This window comes from Lagopus muta, chromosome 20 (genome assembly GCF_023343835.1).
Source record: "Lagopus muta isolate bLagMut1 chromosome 20, bLagMut1 primary, whole genome shotgun sequence".
Taxonomy (NCBI): domain Eukaryota; kingdom Metazoa; phylum Chordata; class Aves; order Galliformes; family Phasianidae; genus Lagopus; species Lagopus muta.
Genome location: NC_064452.1, coordinates 7494111 through 7516520, shown reverse-complemented (window position 1 = coordinate 7516520; position 22410 = coordinate 7494111). Strand labels below are relative to the sequence as shown.

The 22410-nt window shown below is 41.5% G+C and overlaps 1 long non-coding RNA gene across 2 annotated transcripts; it reads right to left on the bottom strand.

Moving 5' to 3' along the window:
- Nucleotides 1-5554: 5554 nt before the first annotated feature.
- LOC125703093 (uncharacterized) lies at nucleotides 5555-12985 on the bottom strand. Of its 2 annotated transcripts, none has more exons than XR_007380765.1 (3): nucleotides 12846-12985; nucleotides 10377-10516; nucleotides 5555-5597 (listed from the first exon to the last, which is right to left on the bottom strand). It is a non-coding gene; the product is annotated as an uncharacterized LOC125703093 (long non-coding RNA). The 2 variants fall into 2 exon arrangements; XR_007380764.1 differs by lacking the exon at nucleotides 5555-5597 and adding an exon at nucleotides 8741-10092.
- Nucleotides 12986-22410: the final 9425 nt, after the last annotated feature.

Genomic DNA, 22410 nt, shown 5'->3' with positions numbered 1-22410 from the left:
ATAGAGAGCTATGTTGTGCCAAGTTGATTTAAGTATATTCTACTTACTTTTGAAAATGAGTATTTTAGTCTATTTAACACCAGAGGGGGTAATGCAGTTTTTAATTAATTTACTGTTTTGGCTTTTTTAATGTCAAGAAAACAAATGGAGCAATATAAAAACAACAGCACAACAGCTAACATGGGGGTCTATAATGTAACCATAAAAGGAGCCTTTTCAAAGCACTTGCAAAGTTCCAGCCACATGATTCCCATTAACTGTAATGAGCACTGGACAGATAAATTCACACATGTTGCTTTGAAGATTTATACTAAATTGGCTTCATCTTTGTTAGCACTAAAGGAATAATGATACTCCACAATATGAAAGAGAAATCTTTCAATTTGCCCCCTGCAATTTTCTTCATTATCCACAGAATTCTCCAGTAGCTGGTCAGACTACAGATTCCTAATCATTCCAATTTTACAGACAGTTAAAAATATTAGCTGTAACAGAACGGTCAATCTCTGCAGAATACAGTGCTAAAATGCTCCTTTTTTTAAGAAAAAACAACAAAAATAACATGGGCCTCCCTAGTTGTGCTCTGAAGTCATATCAAAGGCCTGAACAAGTAGAACAGCACAGGCAGAAAGCTGCTGCTGTAGAAGGCAATCCATAATACCTTGCCAAATCTTTAATTGCTAAGCATGTACATTTGGCTTGATCTTGTGCTGCTTTGAAGTAAAGATATTAGCATCAATTAATCCCGAAATGACCTCAAGTTATGGGCTTTGGGAAAAAAAATGAGAAACAGAAAGCTGTGTGAGCAAAATGGGAGCTGTGCGGATTGAGCGCTCACGGCAGAAGCAAACCAGCCTCTGCAATGCAACCTCCGCTCCTCCTTCCCACCATTTTCATCCCAAAGAGTTCAGTGCTTTTCAGTTAATCACAGATTACAGGGTTTATGGAGAGGATGCATCACTGTTAACACTCACATATTCATATGAAGAAATCTATGCTCTATCATGACCAAGACTGGGAAAAAAATCCCCAATCCCCCAACAATGTGTGACAACGTGGGTCAAAAATCAAAGCTGCAACAACATGCAAATTTTACATCATTCCAAAGAGACAGGAAAACAAACCACCTAAATACTATAAAGAATAAATTCTTGAATACCTTTCACTTCTGCTGCTGCTACTGCTGAAACTACTGGCTCTGTCCCTTCGTGTAACATTTTTTGTATTGGTCAGTGGCTTCAGGGATTCTCAGGTGCTCCTTTTTTGGGGGGGTAATGACACCTTCAAGAGAAAAAGGCTTTGTATTTTAAAACCAGCTGTAAAACTGACTACATCTGGAGCTTCACAGCGTACCCTGACCCTGAAATATGAAAGGCCCACTCCTTGCATACCAGCTGCAACCACCTCTGTTCTCATGCACTACAGCTAAGGCAGGCAGTAGGAATAATTGCTTACTTAAGATTTTACTTGCTTTCTTACATGCATTCTTCATAGTTCGACATTTTTTGTCTTCTCATGTGATGACATTTTTGTGCTATTCTTTCTGATACAACAAGAGTAAATGCTACCAGATCAGACTCATATTTCTTCCGAATCAAAAGACTACTGAACTACTTCGAGTTATCTCTATGTCAGCACATTCCCCTGAGGGCAATATTGTCTTTTTCCCTTGTCAGTTAATTTGTTCATTGCAACACAAGTTTATTGAAAGCACTCTGAGTCTTAATTAGTGCTCTTCAGTTGCTGTTTCCCATAACTGTTTTGTCTCAGTTTCAAATGCTGTGAAGCAGAATTAACAAGAAATTTCATTATAGTAGCAGCTTAAACACAAAGCATTATGGATATCTGCAGTAATGTACTTGTATCTAACTTCGAGTCCTACAATTTAAATATTTACAGCTGATAATAAAAAGTCATCCTTCAATTGCACATTCATAGACAACAATTCTTGATGGCTCCATAAGGCCAGACACGTTTCAGTTTATTATTCAGTGATGGCAGGTGAGATCAATAGCCCAGCTGAAGTGCATCTCCACCAAAGCATGCAGCGTGGGCAACAGATAGGAGGAGCTAGAAGCTGGTGTGCAACAGGAAAATTATGACATAGTCACCATTAGCAAAACATGGTAGAATCACAGTCGTGTCCAAAGGATAGCTAAAAGCACTTCAGAAGGGTCAGGCAAGGAAGGAGAGGCAGTGGGGTAGCTCTGAATGTTATGGAGGGTTTTGATGTTGAAGTGTTGCAAATGATAAGATTGAGTCCTTCAGGGTAAGGATCAGGGGGAGGGTCAACAAGGCTGGGATCCTGGTGGGAGTCTGTTATAGGTCACCCAATTAGGATGAAGAGGCAGAATCTACAAGGAGCTGGCAGGGGAGAAGACTGCAGTGGCTGAACAGGGAGTTTCTGCTGAGACTCAGGAGAAAAAAAAAGAGTTTATGATCTTTGGAAGAAGGGGTGGGCAACTCAAGGAGAATAGAAGGATGTTGCTAAGATATGCAGAAAGAGAATTAGAGAGGCAAGAGCCCAGCTAGAACTTAATCTGGCCACCACTGTAAAAATTAATATATATATATGTTTTTACAGATATATTAACAATAAAAGGAGGGCCAAGGAGAATCTCCATCCTTTATTAAACATAGCAGGGAATGTTGCCTCCAAGGATGAGGAAAAGGCTGAGGTACTCAATGCCTTCTGTACATCTGTCTTTAACAGTCAGACCACAGTTATCCTCAGGGTAATCTATCTCCTACCCTGGAAGTCTGGGATGAGAAGCAGAACAAATCCACCTCTATTCAGGAGGAAACAGCAGCCTGCTACTTCTCCAAGACTGCAGTAAATGTAGGGGGGCAGATGGGATCCACCCAAGGGTACTGAGGAAGTTGGTGAAAGTGCTTGCCAGGCCACTTTCCATCATCCATCAGAGTTCCTGGTCAACTGGGGAGGTCCCAGACAAGTGGAGACTTGCTGATGTGACACCTACCTACAGGAAGGGTCAGGAGGAGGATCAAGGGAGCTACAGGCCTGTCAGCCTTGACCTCTGTATCAGGGAAGGTTACAGAGCAGAACATCTTCAGTGCGATCACACAGCATGTGTGCCATACCCTGCTTCCGTCCTCATTCTGAAAAGTGGAACAAGCTCAGTCTTCCAGCTGCAGCTCACAAGTCAAACGACCTGATCCTCCTGCTATCATCCCCTGAGGCTGCTTTGGTATTATTTCATTTCTTTTTGAACGCAGGGGACCAGATTTATCATAATTTTCCAGGCACAGATAAGATTGTTCCGTCACACTTGTGATATGTAAAACTCACTGTAGAATTGTTTTGGTTTTCCTTACAGTTACTTCAAAATTACAAGCTTTGTGTTAAAAGAATGGAATTCTAATTACTAGCCCCTAATTACTCACTTGAATATTCTACTAATAAATTTAATAGTCTATAATTTCAATCCATTAAACTACCCACCACTTCTACTATGATATTGCGTTCCTCTGCTCTGTTTGATAGAGCTCCCCAACACCACATCATCAGTAACATTAATAAATTCAAACTGACTCTTATCATAATTAAAGTTAGTCACTCATTGTTTTGTGGGCACTTCAGCCTGACATCCCCCCAGCCCAATATTTCCCTCACCATCACAAAATGGGGTTGATTTTCAGCTGCTTCCTTGTACCAGCTTCCAGCTGAACTAATAATTTCCCACACGGCTCTGTAGCTAATGCCTTACTGAAACCCAGATTAGATCTTAGAGATTCCAAAATCCCTTCACAGTTCTGAAAACAACACCAGAAAGACCTTACGGTTCATGTTATTTTGTTTATTTTAATGATGTGCTTCGTTTTATGTTAGAAGAAAGCAGCCTTTCATGTTTCTTTGCTCTCGCTCTGACTGAGAGCTCCTTCCTTAACAAATCCTGGGCCTGCAGGTGAGGAAGCCCTGGTGTGAGGTGGAGATCAATCAAGAACTTTTTCTGCTGGACAAAAAGTTCTACATTCTGCTGCTCTTGGACAAAAGCTGCAAAGTTGCAATGACAACAAAACAAACTCTGAAATGCTGGCAGCAGCAAGCAAAAAGGCCTCTCCTGCATCAGAGAAATGAACATGACCTCAGAATACTGAAAAACCCAACGCTGACCATTCCCATCTCCTCACACTGAATTCCTATCTGTATCCATGGAAGGGGGAATACCAATTATTTGGGGTTGTGAAAAACACTGGGCTAACTTGCCTTTCTTAAGACAAACAATAATGGAAGAGCAGAGACTGAGCCCTGCAGGCTGATCAAAAGTCCTGTTGATTTACAGCAGCACAGGATGACATAGGTGTTTTGTGATGTCCCACACCAGTCTGCATTACACAAAGCAGCAGTGCTGCCATATCAATGCTGGCCCAAAGCTACATGCTGGGCATGATTCACACAGATGGGTCCTCATACCTAGGCTGCAGCACAGGACTGTCACACCACGTAACTCTCCTCTCTACATCCACTTGAGTATGAAGTAAAGGTATTATTTCTCCTTCCAAACTTTGTTTTCGAATGTTGTTTGTATACAACAGCTTCTTGGAACCCAAAACATGGCTAAGGATCCCACTAAGCCAACACTTATGCAAGAAAGATACATTAAGAATAATTTCAAGCAATTTCAAAAGCAATGTAAAAGGAATTTATCTTAGCCTAATAAAAGCACATAACCCTTGAAATGCTTTCAAATAGCTCTACTTTTCAATGTTTTAAAACAACTGTATGAAACCTAATGCAAACAAAATCAAACAAAATCAGACAGGAGCTGATATGAAAGCTCCTCTGACTACATCTCCTGTTAGAACAGAAGACGTTTCAGCCTCAAAAGATTGGGTGCCAGCTCAACACTCCCCTTGGGTTTTAGTAAAGAGACACAGGATTTCAGTTGTGTGGCTTAACACACCAGATAATCTTTTTTTTTAAGATTCGTGAATTACTTTGCATGTACAGTTATGCAATTCCTATTAATTTTAATATGGTGCTGAGGAAATACGTAGTTTACCAATCACATCATCATCAAAAAGCTCCTTTCCCCAAGCACAAATTTAGTAAATCATACCTGTAATTTAATTCTTAATCAAGAGGCCCTTGAGTCTGACTCCCGAGGCTCACTTTATGGATTTTGTTATGCATGGTATGAAAATGAAGCAGAAATTCTGCACTTTGATCTGCTCTCAGTTCATGTCCGTATCTTTTGCCTTTCCAACATTATGAAGATAAAGGAAAAAAAAACCAACTATCTTGTATTCATTTTTTCAGTCATTTAAGACATTAATTTTCAATAGAAAACACTGTCTACAAGAAGGATACAAATACCATAAATGGCTCCAAGCTGAGCAACCTCTTTGTTTCTAATGTTCTGCTTCCAGATTTGAAAACAGGATTGGGCAATAAATTTTGTCTTTCCATGTAAAACTAGAGATGACAGCTATGTCTGGAAAAAACAGGGGTGGTAGGCCTACTTGGAGGGGAAAATAAACCACCAAAAAAACAACACACAATAGCAATTTGTTAAATGAATAATTACCTGTACACTTGAATTGGAGTCTGTGAAGCATTTCAGTTATTCCAGCTTCTGAAAATGAAAATTAATTCATTTAGCCATTGCATAAAATAAATATTTTTTCTACTTGATTCAAAGTTATAATGTACTGAACAAACATACAGACACATTTATTTATGTTCTGAGGGCAACCTGGGAAATCAGTGGAAAACAAACCGAATGACTTCCTTCCTCCCAAGAATTCCTTCAAAAAGAAGATCTAACGAGTCCTGTTTGATGAAACAGGTTGGTACAAAGGAAAAAAATTCAAGTATTACTGCCAAAGCAATTGGCATGTATTATAAAATATAATAAAATATTCCTGCAAAACGATACAACTGGTTGTTCCTACTGCTGGTACTGCAGTTTGGAAATCAGAATCCTGATGGTAGTAGTATTCTGTAGTAAAGTCTGTTTTTGGTAATAATCTATAAAGTGGAACAATCGGCCTGGAAACAGAGCTTGTTTCTATGATCTGAATACACAGAAGGAAAATTTAAAGTAATAAACAGGGATGTGTGTTTCACATGCCTAAAATGATAACAGCACGTGTGACAGCACAACATTATGAGAACATTTATTATGGTTAAAAAAATGTTCTTCCACAAACCTAGATCAGTGAATTTATGAGCAGAACGAGCTTTGCATAACTAACCATGGGTGAAACCTTCTTAGTTTGATGTTTCCTTAATGTGAAGACAATGCACCAACATAAATAAAGTAAATAGAAAGGGCAAGACGTCCTCTTGAATGAGTGTTTTATCTGAGCGAGCAACTTCTTTTGCATAAGGATTATTCAATAAATAATTAAAGATAAAACATTTTGTTTTCCAATTGGCATTGATGCTGGAAATAGTCCCACATAAATAACCTTTCCAAGGGGCAACATGAATAAAAGCCTAATCAGTACTCTGGCTGTGCAGAGTACAAAGTGAGCATTATAATACAATCAATAATCCCAAGTTAAAGAGATGATGGCTACACAGCAAGACTCGGTGGGATATAGATTTCGGGTTACAAATCAACAAGGATATAATAACTCACCACAGCTGCAGAGTGTTCCTTGGAGGCCTACTTGCAAGCTCATTCACCACCCAGGGATATTCTCAGGAGCAGATCAAAACCACTGCAGGATGATTCTTTACGTGGCTGTGCTCTGGTAAGTGTATTACAAATATGAGCACGTGAAGTGAACTTGGGTAATTCCACCACTGCAGCAGTGAGCTCTACCAACCTCACGCAGCAATCCTTTTCCTTACTAAGTGACTTGACTAACGTGACAGTACACACATTATTCTCCATAAGGGTGCATACTGTGCCCATGAGCACTGAATGAAACCTATGGACTTGACCAGGACCTGACTCATAGACTGCGCGTGAAATTTAATCAGCATCTGGAAACAAACTTCATGAAGTACTGTTTGGGCACATTTGATTCACGTATTACTGTTCCTTCAAGTGATAAAGCAATCAAATCTCCTCAAATGTTTGTGAAACTTGTGGAAATCTTCCAGAGCTTAATGTACATTTCAGTTCTTCCTGCAGGCATAAAAAGCTTTAGCACTGAAGACTCTGAAGGGCTGGCTGCCTACACCAGGATGAAGAGCCTCTACCCCTGCAGATGTGTACAAACACTCCTCCTGATCAGACATGTCTCAGCACAGTGCATACTCAGCCACCCGTCTTTATTCTTATGGTAAAATTTTTATTGCTTTTTATCATATGTCAAGTCTCTGGAGTCTAGACAGAGCTGGAATCTTGTCTGGTTCATGCAGCCTTTGTTGAACTGTTAACTGAATTCTGCAGGGCAAAACTCTTTCAATACTGCACACCTGCATGTCTTGATTTCCATTTTCTCCCTGGGCCACGTTTTCTGCAGCTGCTGCTCCTAACTCAGAGCCATTTTAGACTCCATTTCTGCAGACCCCATTCCCTGCAGCTTTCACCAAAGCGTCTGCCTGGGCATGAATCCAAAGACCTCCAATACTTCTCCTGTGCCAGTACACTTTCATAGACATGGTAAGCCCTTGGAAGGCAGCGAGCCACTGTTCATATCTGGATCACTGACCTTTCTTCCAATAATCTTTCTCTCCCGAAGATGAGAAGAAGTGGTGGGCTTCATTTAAATTGCACACTGAGCACAACAGTTAGTGCTTCTGCACCAGCAAGTGAGATTGGAACTCGTGGGATATTCTCAAGAAATACAAAATAAAGAGCATTAATGGACAGGAAAACAATGCAAAAAAATAACAGGAGACTTGGTCTCATGCTAAGGCCAAGAAGAAAAGACTTCTGCTGCCTGGAAGTTTCATTGTAGATATCCGCTCATACAGGTTTGTGCAGGTCCTCATACTTATGAACTTAACTAAAAGTCAGTGCTACATAAATCACTTGCATATGAGACATAATAAAACAGTTCCCAGTATATTTCTTCTGATTTGCAGTCACATCTAATTTCATAATCTGCAATATAGATTTTTTAAAAGATTATTCTCTTGTGATTGAAGATGGCCGTTGTGATATCTGTATTATCCAGACCACCTCAAGCAAGTTGAAACAATCACAACCAGAACAACACGGGTGCTTGTGGCCATCCAGAAACTTTCCAACAAAACACATTCCACCAGACAAAACAAATCAAGTTCATCAAAACATCTTAGTTGATTAATTTGGCCAAAATTCTGATGAAAAACAGGCAGCTTTCCATTGGAAAACTACTTCATTTCCTCATAGCTCCTCTGCAGTCAACCCAGCAGGCCATGGAAATATAGGGATAAAGAAACCCTGTCTCCTAAACTCACAGACTAGCACATTCATATGCCAAGTTTGCAAGGTCAGACTGCCTTCAATTTTGAACATCACAGCTTCTAAAGTCTCCAGTTCCTTAGAAGCCTTCTAACAGTAAGCAAATCTGACCCCACGCCTTCTGGTTTCGAAGCTGGAAGGCAACAAGCTGTGTTTGCAATAGAAAGTCAGTAGCTGTTGACTTATTGTGAAATGGTTGAGCACTTTCTAGACTAAGAACTGCATGGTAGTAAGTCTGCTGGTCACTGTGCATCCAGCCTCATGTGCACGTGCCTATTTCTCTGGGCTGCACAACCAGCATGCAGACATCAGAGCCTCAGCCTCACCATGAAGACCACTGCCAAATCACATCTGTTACATGAAAGCTGAAAGTTTCTTCTATACCAAACAAATTAAAATCAAAGAAGGAAAGAATTTTATTATCCTTTCAGATGCTGGAAAAACAAAGCTTTCTTGTTATTCTTGTATTTCACAACAATCCTTCCCAAGTCCTTGGACAGTACTTAAGCTTAAACTGGCACAGATTGTAGTACGTACTCCTACATATGAGAACATTCCCAGCAAATGATTATACATACTCTGAGAGCAAACTGTAACCAGATACAGAAAGGTGGACCGAACCAACCTTCCTTCACATGTGAATTCATTTCAAATTCGATTGGGATTTCTGCACGAAAAACAAAGTACATCTAGTCAATCACTTTCCTTTCGGAGAAGGAAAAGATGCATTGAAATCACAAACTTTTAGCCACTGCACTTCCATTAAGTGGTTTATTTTTTTCACAGAAAATTTAACTGATTGGAACACATCTGTCTCCTATCACATCAATATTTTGAAAATATTATTAATTACCAATTTCACACAAGCATAGCAATGCAGTGAGTTCAGTCCTGGAACACATTTATCATTGCTCAGCACAGACCTCTGCAGAGATCTCCTTCTCCACCAGGACACAGAGGGACAGAATCAGCATAGTGTCCCACCTGGGCACACCAGCCCTGCTCACTGCACCAACACACTGCTCCAGGATCTGCCCTGCTCCTTTTGGATACATGTTCTGTGCTTACAGCCAGCTTTGTGCTAGTACTGAACAGCTGGATGCACACAAATCTTTATACCCCTAGTTTGCTGATATTCTTGCTGTGCTTTGCTCTAAAAGCTGACCTGGAAAGGATGACAAAGAAACAAAACTTGGGAGAAAAAGGTAAATTTATAACTCCAGAGCTGACTTCAATTTATTTAAGCGCAGAATACCATAAGGAAAGGACTGATCCCTTGCCTAGCAATAGAGCACACATTTGAGCTCGACTGCTAATCTGCACAGTGACTTCCCTTCAGCATGGCTGTTACCTCCAAAAGATGTCCACACATCTTTTCCTAATTCGGACTCAATAATCAATATTTGTTGAGCATTCTCACTGGCTAATATCCTAACTTCCTCTCTGTGCTATCCCCATACAAACACCACACACCTCCCAAACAGACGTTATATATAAACTGTTTCATTCTCCATACTCATACACCTCTGACTTACAAAGACATGAATTTATCAGTGTTTGAGCAATACTCCATCAACAGGTCAACAGAAGCACCAAGCCTCAGAAGACCATTCAGAATACAAGCAGAATGCATGTAGACTTGCAGGATCTAATCATGTAGCAGGAGCTGTTCAAATGATTTTTCCAGTCCTGTGGCCCAGATCTGCCAAATGAAGACTATTTCCTGCACAGGAAGTAATTAAAGAAAACAATCAATGCTTATAATCAATTCGACCATACCTTTTTGCCTGTGTTGGTGACATCCTATGGGAAGCTTCTTACCCTGCGTGCTGTCTGATGCTGCACCATGTGAACAGCTGCATGGGAGCTGTGGGACAGCTTACCAGAGAAAAGGAGTCTGAATGTTTGAGAAGGTATCCAGGCTCCTATCATTCATTCTCCTGCGTAGCACAGCCTCCCAGTCCTACAACAGGGGAGCTGCTGGATAACAGCAGAGCCCATGCTTACCCCATGCTCTGGTCGCAGCTGGAGTCAGTGCTCTTAAGAGACATCTGAGAAGAAATCTTTTCCCTCCTATCTTCTCTGTGTCTGGACACTCGAGCGCTGAATCCCACATCCTTAACTCATGGGCTCAAATGCATGGAACACTGCTTGTAAGATTATCAAAATAAATAATTAAATCACAGCTTCCCCACCCATATCAGATCAGAATACAACCCCTAATTAGCTTAGAAGGACAAAATAACTGAGCTGCTTGAGTCAATCTGCCCTGTGCTCCTGCTGATGAATATAAGCTACTTTTAAAAATTAAAAAGCTATTAGGCTATTGAAAATAGTTTTGAACAATAACCTCTGGATGTATTACTTGCATGTTTAACAACCAGCTGATAGAAGCATGGGTACTGATACAGGCTGCCTGAAAATTCAATAACTGGAGATAATGGTCAATTTCTGCAATATTATTGTCTAATTAGAGAATTCTACTTTAGCTGAAATTCATTTAAGTGAGCAACGTGCATATATTGTAAGGACAGATTAAGAACACACTACATAGGGCCAGGAATCCTTATTATGTGCAGGCAATTAAAAAAGCCATCTCTGATTTATCACCTCCACCTCTTTATTGTATTTTCTTCTCCATCAATGCAAAACAGTGGCAAAAACTGAAATCAATTAAAAAAAAAAAAATGAAGAGGGGAATTATTAACCATCACAGCATAAAAAAAATAAGACAGCTACCATAAACCAGTCATGGAAGAATGCACGAATAGGCTCACTAGGAAGAAGAGCAAATTGTATCCCCTCTCTATAAAACCAGTGGAAAAACATGCAGGAAAGCTGTACCCAGAGAATAGGATGCTTTGCTGTGGCTTATGGACAGCCAGTACACAAAGGCTTACGGTTGAAATTTCATAGAACCAGCCCTGCGTGTCCACGTTTATGTACAAGAACAAGTGTCCAAGGTTCAAACAAGAGCCCCTGGAAGAGGCTCTTTTCTCAAGGCCCTTATCTGATTTCTAAGCACTGCAACAGTCAGACTGAGTAAGGAAAACATACTCAGCTCCAGGAAATGTAGTGAAATCAGACTGCTGCCTAGAGCACCTGGTAAGGAGGTTTTTTGAGAACAAAGGGCAACTGCACCAGCAACCAAGAGGAGGCCAGAAATACTCTGAAAACTGATAGAACAAAGCCCGTAGGAAACAGTAATTGAACAATCAGCTCTGTGGCACATAAGGCTAACTTTTGTATCTCACTAATTACCTTATCTGCAAAATCAGTGGGCATGAGATTTGTAAAATCTTAACAATCCTGTAGCAGTAAGAAACTGTTTGCCATGAGACACAATGGCATGATTTCATCTTGAGGGGGAAATACTACCTCGTGTGTTTTATTAATGGGAAACACACAAAGTTCTGTTGTGCTGTCAAGAGTGTGTTATTCCTTTTAGCTTGGTGTATCAAAGGAAAAAACATTTTAAAAGTTCAGTGCTGAATTAATGACTACTGATGAACTTTTGCAAACACCTGTAGTTAAGATGTGATCGTGGCTATACCACTTCCACTGGCAACACCTCTCAGCTGTTTTCCTTTAATTTTCCCTTCTTCCTTAACTACCATACAGTTAACAAGAGCAAAGTTGGATTTTCAGGTATTTGCAAAGTTTCCTCAATAGTCTTTCATTTCTGTCTGGACTGAAACTTCACGTATTCTGAATAATGGAAACAATGTTCAAAGAATACTTTTACCTTCAGCATTATACTTGCTTAATGGTCCTTTACTCGTGGTTTTGTGCATTAATTTCTTATAAAGGTCTCCTTTTGGGTGGGAGGGGGAAAAGAAAGTGTTTTAACATTTAAAGCAAAGCTAAATAATACTGTACTGCTGGGAAATTTTCAAAGCCACATTAAAAGAGGATCATATGAAAAAGAGGCATCCGTTACAAAAACACTACATGGCTCCTCTGTGCTCTACGATTTTGTTAAGGTACCCTTTTAATCCAGTCATTTCCAGCACCTGTCCCCAGTAACAACATGAAATCTGGTTTAATATTGTGGATTAAGTGTTATTTTCTACTGTAACTGACGGATTGAGTTTGGCAAATCTTGACTCTTGCATCAGTTCCACAGAAGCCACTCCATGCTGTGAAGAAAGTGGTAAGGATTATAGGGAAACCATACAAAACATGTCTGTTTCCCTGGTGAACCACAGCTGCAATAGGATGTCTGTCTTTAGCAGGTATGGGGCAGAGGGATGCAGGCTTCAGGAAATGTTAACATTTGTACACAAGCAAATAACCCCCATGGAAGTTTCCAAAAGATGACACTTAGCCTCTAGATGTGCATTTGAGCACTTCCAGCATTTGCTTCGTTGTGACAAACATCTGCACAGGAATCCCTTCCCTTACCCACCACCCACAAGGGAGCCTACAAACCAAAGAGTCACTTTAAGGTTCAAAAGTAGAGAGTGAGATTCGTACCTTGACATTTCAATTTCCTCCTGGTGGAACACTGAGAACAGTCCAACTCTATCTTCGTACTGCCCACACATCTCTTGAGGACTTTCCAACCAAACTTATGAAACAGTGCTCAACCTAAGTCCATCTTTTTCCCATATCCCTGCAGCTAAAGAGAAAGAAATTTTGAGGAACCCCTAGAAGAATCACTCTGAAATAAGAAATATATCATGACAGTTAACAAAAAACCATCCCGTTTCAGTTGCTGATCACATGTTGAAGTTTATCCAATTAGCTGTCTGTCCCGCTGTTTCTTCCTTTCTAAGGACTTCTAAGGGTCACATAAGATTTCAGGAAGGTGTCTGTATAACCAAGATGTTATAATCACAATATAATTGTGTATAATCAATAGATATCAAAATGTTATAATCGCAATATAATCAAGAGAGTAAGGCAAAGCAAACAAGGATCACAAAAGAGAATAAGTGGAAGAGCTTACCCTTGGGTTGAGCTCACTAGAAGATACCAAAAGAGGGGACCTCCAGAAGAGATCCTTCCCCTCTGGTAGCCAGCTCTTAAATAGGTCCAGGAGGGGTAGAGCCTGGCTCCACCCCTTCCGGCAGCACAGGTGAATTGCCTTCACCTGTGCTCCTCTGGCTGACTCAAGGCTCACCTCAGGTGATTAATCAGAGGTTCAGGCCGTGACTCAGCAGTTCCAATACAGGTGTCGTTACCATTGTGTTACATCAGCCATCCCAAAGCACAGAGATGAGGTCAAGTCAGGGCTGTGAACCCATCCCATATGTTTTTCTCCAGTGCTGCAGCTTCACCACTCCTTGTACCACAAAGACTGAGTAGCACAAGAATATAAAGTACTCTATGCTGATTGCAGACATAGACCTGAACAAGAAATAGCAGCCTAATTTGCACTGCACCGAGGTATTGCAGCTCCATCCCTCCTCTCCCTGTTCAAGCAGGCAGTTTGTCCCAGCAGCTCCCAAGCACTAGGCAGAACCAAGACCACAAACTCCTATAATCCAATGGGAAACTGTAAGTAACCTAATAAATCACCTGGATGTTTACAACTCCATAAAGGATTGTACAGATCTGTCTACCGGTGAACATTAGGCCCCTAATGCTGGCTTAAAAAGGAGGCTCCTTACAGGACCACACACATCAAGCCAGGATACAGGACTAAAAGTCTCTGAAAGACTTATAGATTTATTCTCCTGAAGTACACTTCAGGAGTTTTTGTTCCTTTAATACCCAAAGACCAGACCATCTAACATCCTTTCTCAAATACTGTGCTCCAGAGAATAGAAACTTCTAGGTTAACTACATTCAGAATTGATTCCTCTGCCTTTTCCATGCATGGATGCACTCATGCTCATGTGTTTAATACACATATTAATTTTTAAATAGATTGCTTATAACTAATCACATCAAGTGGCATTTGTGCAAAGTAAATATTTGCTTTGTTCCTCCAACACTCTTTCAATTACACTGAAAATTTCAGAGAAATAAAATTACAGCAGGTTGAATATTGAAAGCGGGTGGAGGGGGAAGAGCTAGAAACTGTAAGCTTCAAAGGGAATTCTACGCTTTGATTTCAGTTTGCATATTCCAAACGCTCACATTTTGCTGCACAGATGTCAAACCAGGAGGTAGTTAATAAAGCAGGTTCCTTTAAGATTAAAAAAAAAAAAAGCATTTTAAATGATCAAATCAAACCATATTCCAAGCGCGACAGAAGTAAATGACGTATTATTAGCTCTTCCCTGAACCTCAGTGAACCATCTCTCTCTATCATAGCAGGGGTCTGTCAGCTATGCAGGTCCTTGCCAAAAATAAAGAAAGAATGGCAGCATTCCCCATCTGCTGGTGAGTCCAATCGAAGGAAAGAGAAAACACTGATTTTATTTAGCTCTGTTCCAGTTATTGTCAGGCGATACAAACAGTCATCATGACACGCAGCCAGATTTATTCATGTACCCAGCAAGCCAGGCCAGGCATAATAAAGAGATTACACACAGTTTGGAACGCAGGCAACTTGGAATTGCTTTTATTAAAACCTAAAGCATGGGAAATATTGGGTAGGAGATTTAGGTATCACACAATCAGAAATATGTTTGGTTCTAAAACATGACACACAGCACCCTTAGGGAATAAGGATGACTATTATTGCAGTGTAACAGGCCTGCATTTCTCTCCTTGCCAAAAGGAAAGCTTGGAATAGCACCGAGCACATGGCACTTTAATCTTAGAATAGAGAGACTGGCACGAGCCGTACTGACAGAGCATGAAGGAAAAAATAAATAGGACCTTTGTAAAGATCTGTCCCTTTGAAAGACAGCTCCCCATAAGGCACCGCTAGAGGACTGAAGCCTCTCTGGAATGGGAAAGGCTCTTAACAGCAAGATGGAAGGGTCAGCAGGAGGATTAGGAGCTCTGTTGGCTTCTGGGGTTCTCCTGCTTCTTGCTGACATTATCTGCCCTACCAGACACAATCAGAGGTCCGGGAGCCAACTCAGAGCAATAGCAATGCCTCTGCCCTAAGAGCACACTCTATCACATCAGCCAATTCTGCTTCAGCATTTCCCTCCACTATTTCATGTCTATTTGTGTCCAGCTGTTGTCCATTTTCCGGTAACTATTTGGGAATAGGACCATCTGCCTATCCCTGGGTGGCAGAGGTGATACACAGACACAGATACAAGACAGCCCTGAATCGCAGGTAGGATCCTAAGGCACAACCTTCATAACAGCTCAGGATAAAATAACCCACTTCTGCAATCTCAGCCTGTCACATTCAAAGTCAGCCACCGCCAATGTTCTGTGTTCATCTCAGCAGCTCCAGCAGCACTCTGCTGTTTTGTTTTGTGTTCTTGCTACTTCATAAAGAAACCTTCAGGTACAGCTGGATATTACAGCTTCTGAGGGAGAAAATATTAGTTTAAGAAGAGACTTGCAATAAAAATTTCTCTTGTTTTGTTTTTGACCCAAGTCAGAAGAAGCCCAGACTTGTACTGACACGATGATAACCTGTGCCATGGATGCAGGGACAAACAAAAGCAGGAGCCTCTTGTACCCCCAAGGAAACAAACCAATCTCTGGCTTTGATGTGATGGTGATTGAATTCAGCTCAAAGAAACTTTGTGTGGCACAGGAGGATGAGATGCCACTGCACAGCAAGGAAGACAGCAAGGTTCTGCATGGGGAGCAATCAAATGGATAAGACCTTTACAGGCCTTCTTGTTCAACTCCCCTGCACTGCAAGGGGCACCCACAGCTCCATCAGGTGCTCAGAGCCCCATCCAGCCCAACTCTGGACGTCTGCAGGCATGGGGCACTACCACCTCTTTGGGAACCTGTGCCACTGCCTCACATTTTTATCATAAAAAAAACCTTTTCCTTATTCTCAATCTAAGTTTTCCCCCTTGAAGTTCAAAATCATTTCCCCTTATTCCTATCACTAAAAAGTCCATCCCCTCCTTTCTCATAGCCCCCCTTTAGATGCTCCCTGATGCCTTCTCTTCTCCAAACTGAACAGCCTGAACTCTCTCAGCCTGAATCTCACATCAGAAATAAGAACTGCTCAAAATGAAATACCATTATAAAGCCTGCTGTTGCAGATGCTCAGATTAAGCCATAATCCCATGAGCATCCTAAAGCTTGGTCTCAGTTATCAATAAAAAAAATAACAAAAGAAATTCAATATGTCATACGTATCCAGGAAAAAAACTAATTTCTAGACTCTTTGCAATTAATTAAATAAAACTTTTATCAAAAGAAAGCATTAGCAATAGTGCATCAAGATGTGCTTCAGTGACCAGGTTACAGGTAGCTGAAGTTAGCAAGTTTTCTCTGAATGAGTCCATAATAATTAGGTGAAGTGTCTGGACAGATCTAATGCAAGTAATAATAATTGCAGAAAGCAACAGGATCAAATGCCATTTAATAGGGCTGCAGTTGGAGCACTACAAAGGTCAGAGGCTACACACCTCTTACATTTCCCTAACCCAGCCAGGCAGCACACAGGACAAACTCGTTCTCTCATCAACTACAGCAACCAAGGAATCTGCCACTGGTTTTTCACCAGCAGTAGAAGACAGAACAGTGCTGTCTCAGCACAGTGCTGACCTCAGGTGGGCACGCATAAGGGAGTAAAGTGGTACAGAGGTCAAAGCTGGTCTGAAGTCAAAGAGAAGCTGAGGGGTAGGGTAAGCCTTCAGGAAAAACTTGGAGCACTAGGACAACAGGAGCGCCCTTCCTCCTTAAACACGTGCCTGGAGTCTGATCAAGATGGCAAGAGATGGAAACATCTTCAAGAATTAAGGCAGCAGAAGCTCTTTGCTGCTGGAGTCACGATGTGCAATGGGTCCAAACAGTGGGATCTGTTTGTTGCGATAACTGAGGCATCATAATGGTTTCAAAAACGAAAGCCTGGTTTAAGCTGAAAAGAAAGCTACTCCAGGTATTATTACAATGCAGAGAAAGCCTGGAGGGCTGATTTAGATGGGCATATTCTTGAGATGCAATATAAAAAAGCAAGTAAGATGTTTGTGTCGTGCAATATACCTGGATTTCATTTGAAATTGCTACCCAAGGCAGAACTGTGTAACATCAAGGTTTTGATTTTAGCAGCCAACACATCTAACCACAGTCTTCATGGAGATGGGAGATCTTTAGGGCTCAACTTTGTGATATTTGAAATAAAAGCACACAGTAATAGAGATAGCAGTCAGGAGAGATCAGAACTCAGAGCCTCCTGAGCCCCAGCTCAGGGCATTTCTGTTCAGGCAGGAGGATATTTATACTTCTCAAACAAGTAATGGATCCGAGAGGGGAAATAGCCTGAAAAATCTGATAGGTTTAAGAGCTCTGCATTTCCAGAAGAATGAATTTTACCTTAATTTCACATTCTTAGGAATTATCTTTCCAAGCAGCTAAGTAATGACTCTATCTATCTGAATACAGTTCAATCTACTAAAAACCCTGCAGAATACCCAAACATATTTGGAACAGGAAAGGGAAATGCATTTATCTGAAATTCTCCATTCATTCAGAGCACAAGGCTGCTGAAACCTGGTCGTAAATGTGTCTCACCAGTGCACACAAGATGGTGTAGTAATCCATGCCAAAACTTCAGCAGCTTTATCATATACAATTTTTTCCGACTGACAAAGTATTCCACGGAGCTGTATTTCAATTGTGATTCCATATGTCACTTCAATTTCTGATCAGAGCTTGAACATAAAAAAAATTATAGCCTGCCCCAATGGACCAATAAAAAAGGATCATTTCTTTTTCATATCAACATTTATTAGTCTCAATCATTCTAGAAATATAATCATTATAGTCCCTTTTACTGAGAGCAGCTATTCCCCCCCACGCACTCATCCTGGGGCTCCTCTGTACAGATGCTTTCTCATTTTACTTCTGAAGGTGGCAGGTTGTTCCACAGCACAATTTGCCATTACGCATAACCAAGAGAGAAATGTTCAGCCTGGAGAAAAGAAGGCTGCAGGGTTATCTCATTGCAGCCTTTCAGTACCTAAAGAGAGCCTACAAACAGGAGGGGAGTCAACTCTTTGAAAGGGTAGATAACTGCAGGACAAGGGGAAATGGTTTGAAGTTGAGGAAGGGAAGATTTAGGTTGGATGTCAGGGGGAAATTCTTTACAGAGAGAGTGGTGAGGTGCTGGAACAGCTGCCCAGAGAGGCTGTGGATGCCCCGTCCATCCCTGGAGGTGTTCAAGGCCAGGTTGGATGGGGCCCTGGGCAGCCTGGGCTGGTATGAAATGTGGAGGTTGGTGGCCCTGCATGTGGCAGAGGGTTGGAGCTTCATGATCCTTGAGGTCCCTTCCAACCCTGGCCATTCTGTGATTCTGTGTAATTGTAAGGCATTTCTTTTGGTTTATATTTTTTCCCCTCTTCCTATTCCCAATACCCTCACTCTTTGATATTGCCACTATTTCCCAGACAGTATTAATTTTGAATAAAAAGTCAAAAGGCTGAGGAAGCCTCAGGTCGGAAGGCATGGCTCAGTGCATTTCACAAGCCTTTGGTTCCCCTATTTTTGGCTCTGCTGTGCTTAACATTACAGCACTGCTCACAGCTGGCTCCAGCACACACTCCAGAAGCATACAAGGCCCTCGTTGGAGGCCATCAATACTTGGAGTAATCTCTGCTTTCAGAATCACTGATCACATCTGTTTTAAACTCTTCTCAAAGAAATTGATCCATCCTTCCTACTGAAAACCCAAGATAGACAGGATGTTGTTGCTGAAAAGACTTTTACAAATCCCATCAATATTGGAACAAAACCAGAAAAAACAAGGCAGCTTTATTGATTTACACATTAAAATAACATCTGCTTTTTGTGCATGTGCAGTCTCTCATGAGCGATAATTGAACATTTCAGGAGAATCTAATATTGAACATATAAGCATCATCCATTTTACCAGTTCTCCCCCTCTTCATAACAGCTACAAAAATTTAAAGATAAAACCTGCCATTAGTGTAGAATGATGTAAAAATCACTGCCTGGACTGAAACACGCGGTGCAAACTGTAACTGAGCTCGTTAACTAGACATCATTTAAATCAAACCAGGGGCCTCTGTGCCTGGAGACAGGACTGGAAAGTGGATGTGAACAAGATTTCTTCACAGCACATGACATTGAAAGTCTTATTCTCATTAAAAGCACATGGCACAGTTTGTTTCTGTTGAACCATTTGGTCATTGCCACTCAAAACTGGTGCCCTTGTAACTGAAGCCACCTCAGCTCAACAGAATTTTATCTCAAGAGAGATTAGTCCCTGTACTGCATGAAATGGAACAAGCAAAACAAAATGCATTTCCCACTTTTCAAGGACAACTTTCCAATTTCATGATTTGGAGCAGAAACATTTAAGGTTCATACTCAAGCCACATCTAAGTTTTCATACAAAGTGAAACTCAGACAACTTAACTGCACAGTTTTGCTTCACACATCGCTGTTATCTCTAGAATTCACGCCCTCTGTGTGAAGTATGAGCTAGAAAGTACAGCAAAACAACACCTCCCCCATAAACCTGGAAGAGGTTTTGAAGACAGGAATAAACTGTATATGCTATGTACATCACTCCAACAGCCACAAACATGAAACTGTTAATTTTGAGATAAAAAAGGCAAGCATTTTTTATCATTATTATTTTGTTTATGCAGGATCAGTGCAAAATCCTCAGGTTTATGTGCAAGGCAGCTTGAACTGGGATTGTCCATTCTGGGAAAAGGAGGCACAGGGGTGACTTCACCTCTCCCTACGAGTGCCTGAACAGAGGTGGTGGCAAGCTGGGGTTGGCCTCTGCTGTCAGGTAATAGTGATAGGTGATAGTTTTACATTGTTCCAGGGGACGTTTAGGTTGGATATTAGGAACAATTTCTTCTCCAAAGAGTGGTGATGCAGTGGCACAGCTGCCCAGGGAGGTGGTGGAGTCACTGACCCTGAAGGTGTTCAAGAATCCTGGAGATGTGGCACTGAGGGATGTGGCCACTGATATAGTGAGGGTGAGTTGATGGTGGGACTTGTTAATCTTAGAGGTCTTTTCCAACCCTAATGATTCTATAACCAACTGCCAGGGGAACATCAAAAACTGACAGAAGTCCTACTAGTGGTGCTCCAGTCCTTGCTCTGTCACAGTACACTTTCAGCTATAGTTTCCCCGCTCAAAGGAAGGCTCTGCTCTGCACAGTGCTGTCTGATCCATAGCCCCGGGCTCGAGCACTGCCCAGCCTGTAGCAGGGATGACACAGAGCTGACACAGGGCCCACAGCCCTGGGTCTGTTGGGTGAGGAAGGCAACCCCATGCCCACGGGATGGAGGAATTGGCTGTCAGCTTCCCCAGCCCAAAATATTTCATGGAGAGACCATCACCACAGGGTCGTGTTCAATCTTAATTTACCTTGCCTTGAGTAGGAGATCAGCATGGCTCCTCCAGTGTGTAATACAGTACTTGGATACTGTCACCGTCCCAACAGCTTCCCGGATATGATCTCTGCTGGCTCTGCAGCTTCTAGTAGCTTTTCTCACTGAGTTAAGTCACTCAGAAGCAAGAGCAGTGCTGTCAGATGCAAGCCTACTTACTCAGCCAACAAATTGTTCCTTCCTGACAGATGTTTCTGTTTAAAGCCACTAGGAAACGTATGGATCATTCTACCTCATCAGTCTCAAGAGCCAGCCTAGCAATTCCAAGAGCCAGAAATTTGCCAGGAACAAATGAAAAACCTAATTAAATCAATAGACAAAATTTGGATCAGGATTAGAGAATCTGGCATGACAATGGGATTAGACTATTAATGAGACACAACAAGGTTTGCCTGTTTATCATTTCACCGTCAGTTCTCACAGTACAAAAAGGAAGCACTGGTAAATCAGCATGAAAAATGCAGACATAAAAACATCATGGTTCCAGTTTAGCGTGTGCTCCCTTTTGATGCCAAGCTCTACAGAAAAAACACCACAATGGAGAAAGGAAGTAAGAACTGGAGGCAAAGCAATGGCAACAAAAATAATAACTAAGTCCTTGGAGTCAGACACTGGTAGCTGCAGGTGTACCAGAAGGTTGAAGAGTGAATAAGTAATTGCAAACAGCAGTTTGGAGCTATTCATGTGGAAAAGCTAGCGCAGACAAACAGCTGGGCAGTCTCTGCAGTGACATCATCAACTTTGCCTTCTGTTCCAACCAAATATAAAAATGCTTAAGTATGAGGCTGAAAAAAAAAAACAAACACAAAACATTGTTGCTTCTCTGTGTTGAGACATTGTGGGTCTGAACAGGGTATAGGGGAGGGAGACAAGAGATGGCTGAATTTACTGAATCTTCATCTTGTACCAAGCTAGCAATGACAACAGAACTCAGCGCCACCACGGCTGGATGAACTGAGTTCATTTCCCACCTGTTGGCTGCCTTTGCACAGCTCTGCTCTGCCTACTCTCATTTTGATCATCCAGAAAATGCAAGGCCCTCCAGAGTTCTACCTTCCTATTTCTGTTCAGATACTCTGCATCATCACCTTCTGCTGCCAGGTCTGTTAAGCCAAGCTTAGAAGCAAACTCAGCAACTGTGCTCCTTCAGCAGAAGCCACCCCTATTGCTATCCACCCGTTTACCTTCTCTCCTGTCAGAACAGAAGCCACCGAGGTCTGCCTGGATGAAACTCATTGCTTCTAACACTCCCTCTGCCCCCCTGAGGAACAAGGATGCAGATGATGCACTGCATACTTACCACATCACAAAGCAATTGAGTCCCAGCCCATTGCAAGACCGACTTAGCTTTACTAAAGAAGTTGTCATCACCTTATTTCAAACACCAGCCGTGGAGGCCCGCTCAGATACACCAACATGGCTTTAAGGAAAAGAAATTAAATGACAGTGCATGGCAGAAGAATTTTACAGACTGTGACATGCTGAGCTATGTCTGTACAGCACCTGCAGGAGAAATCAATAACTCCCATGTGCTGCTCACTGCTCATTGCCTACCAGGCATCTCTTGCTCTGTATTTCAAATACACAGTGAAATCTAAACCAACTTTATCTGAATGCAGAC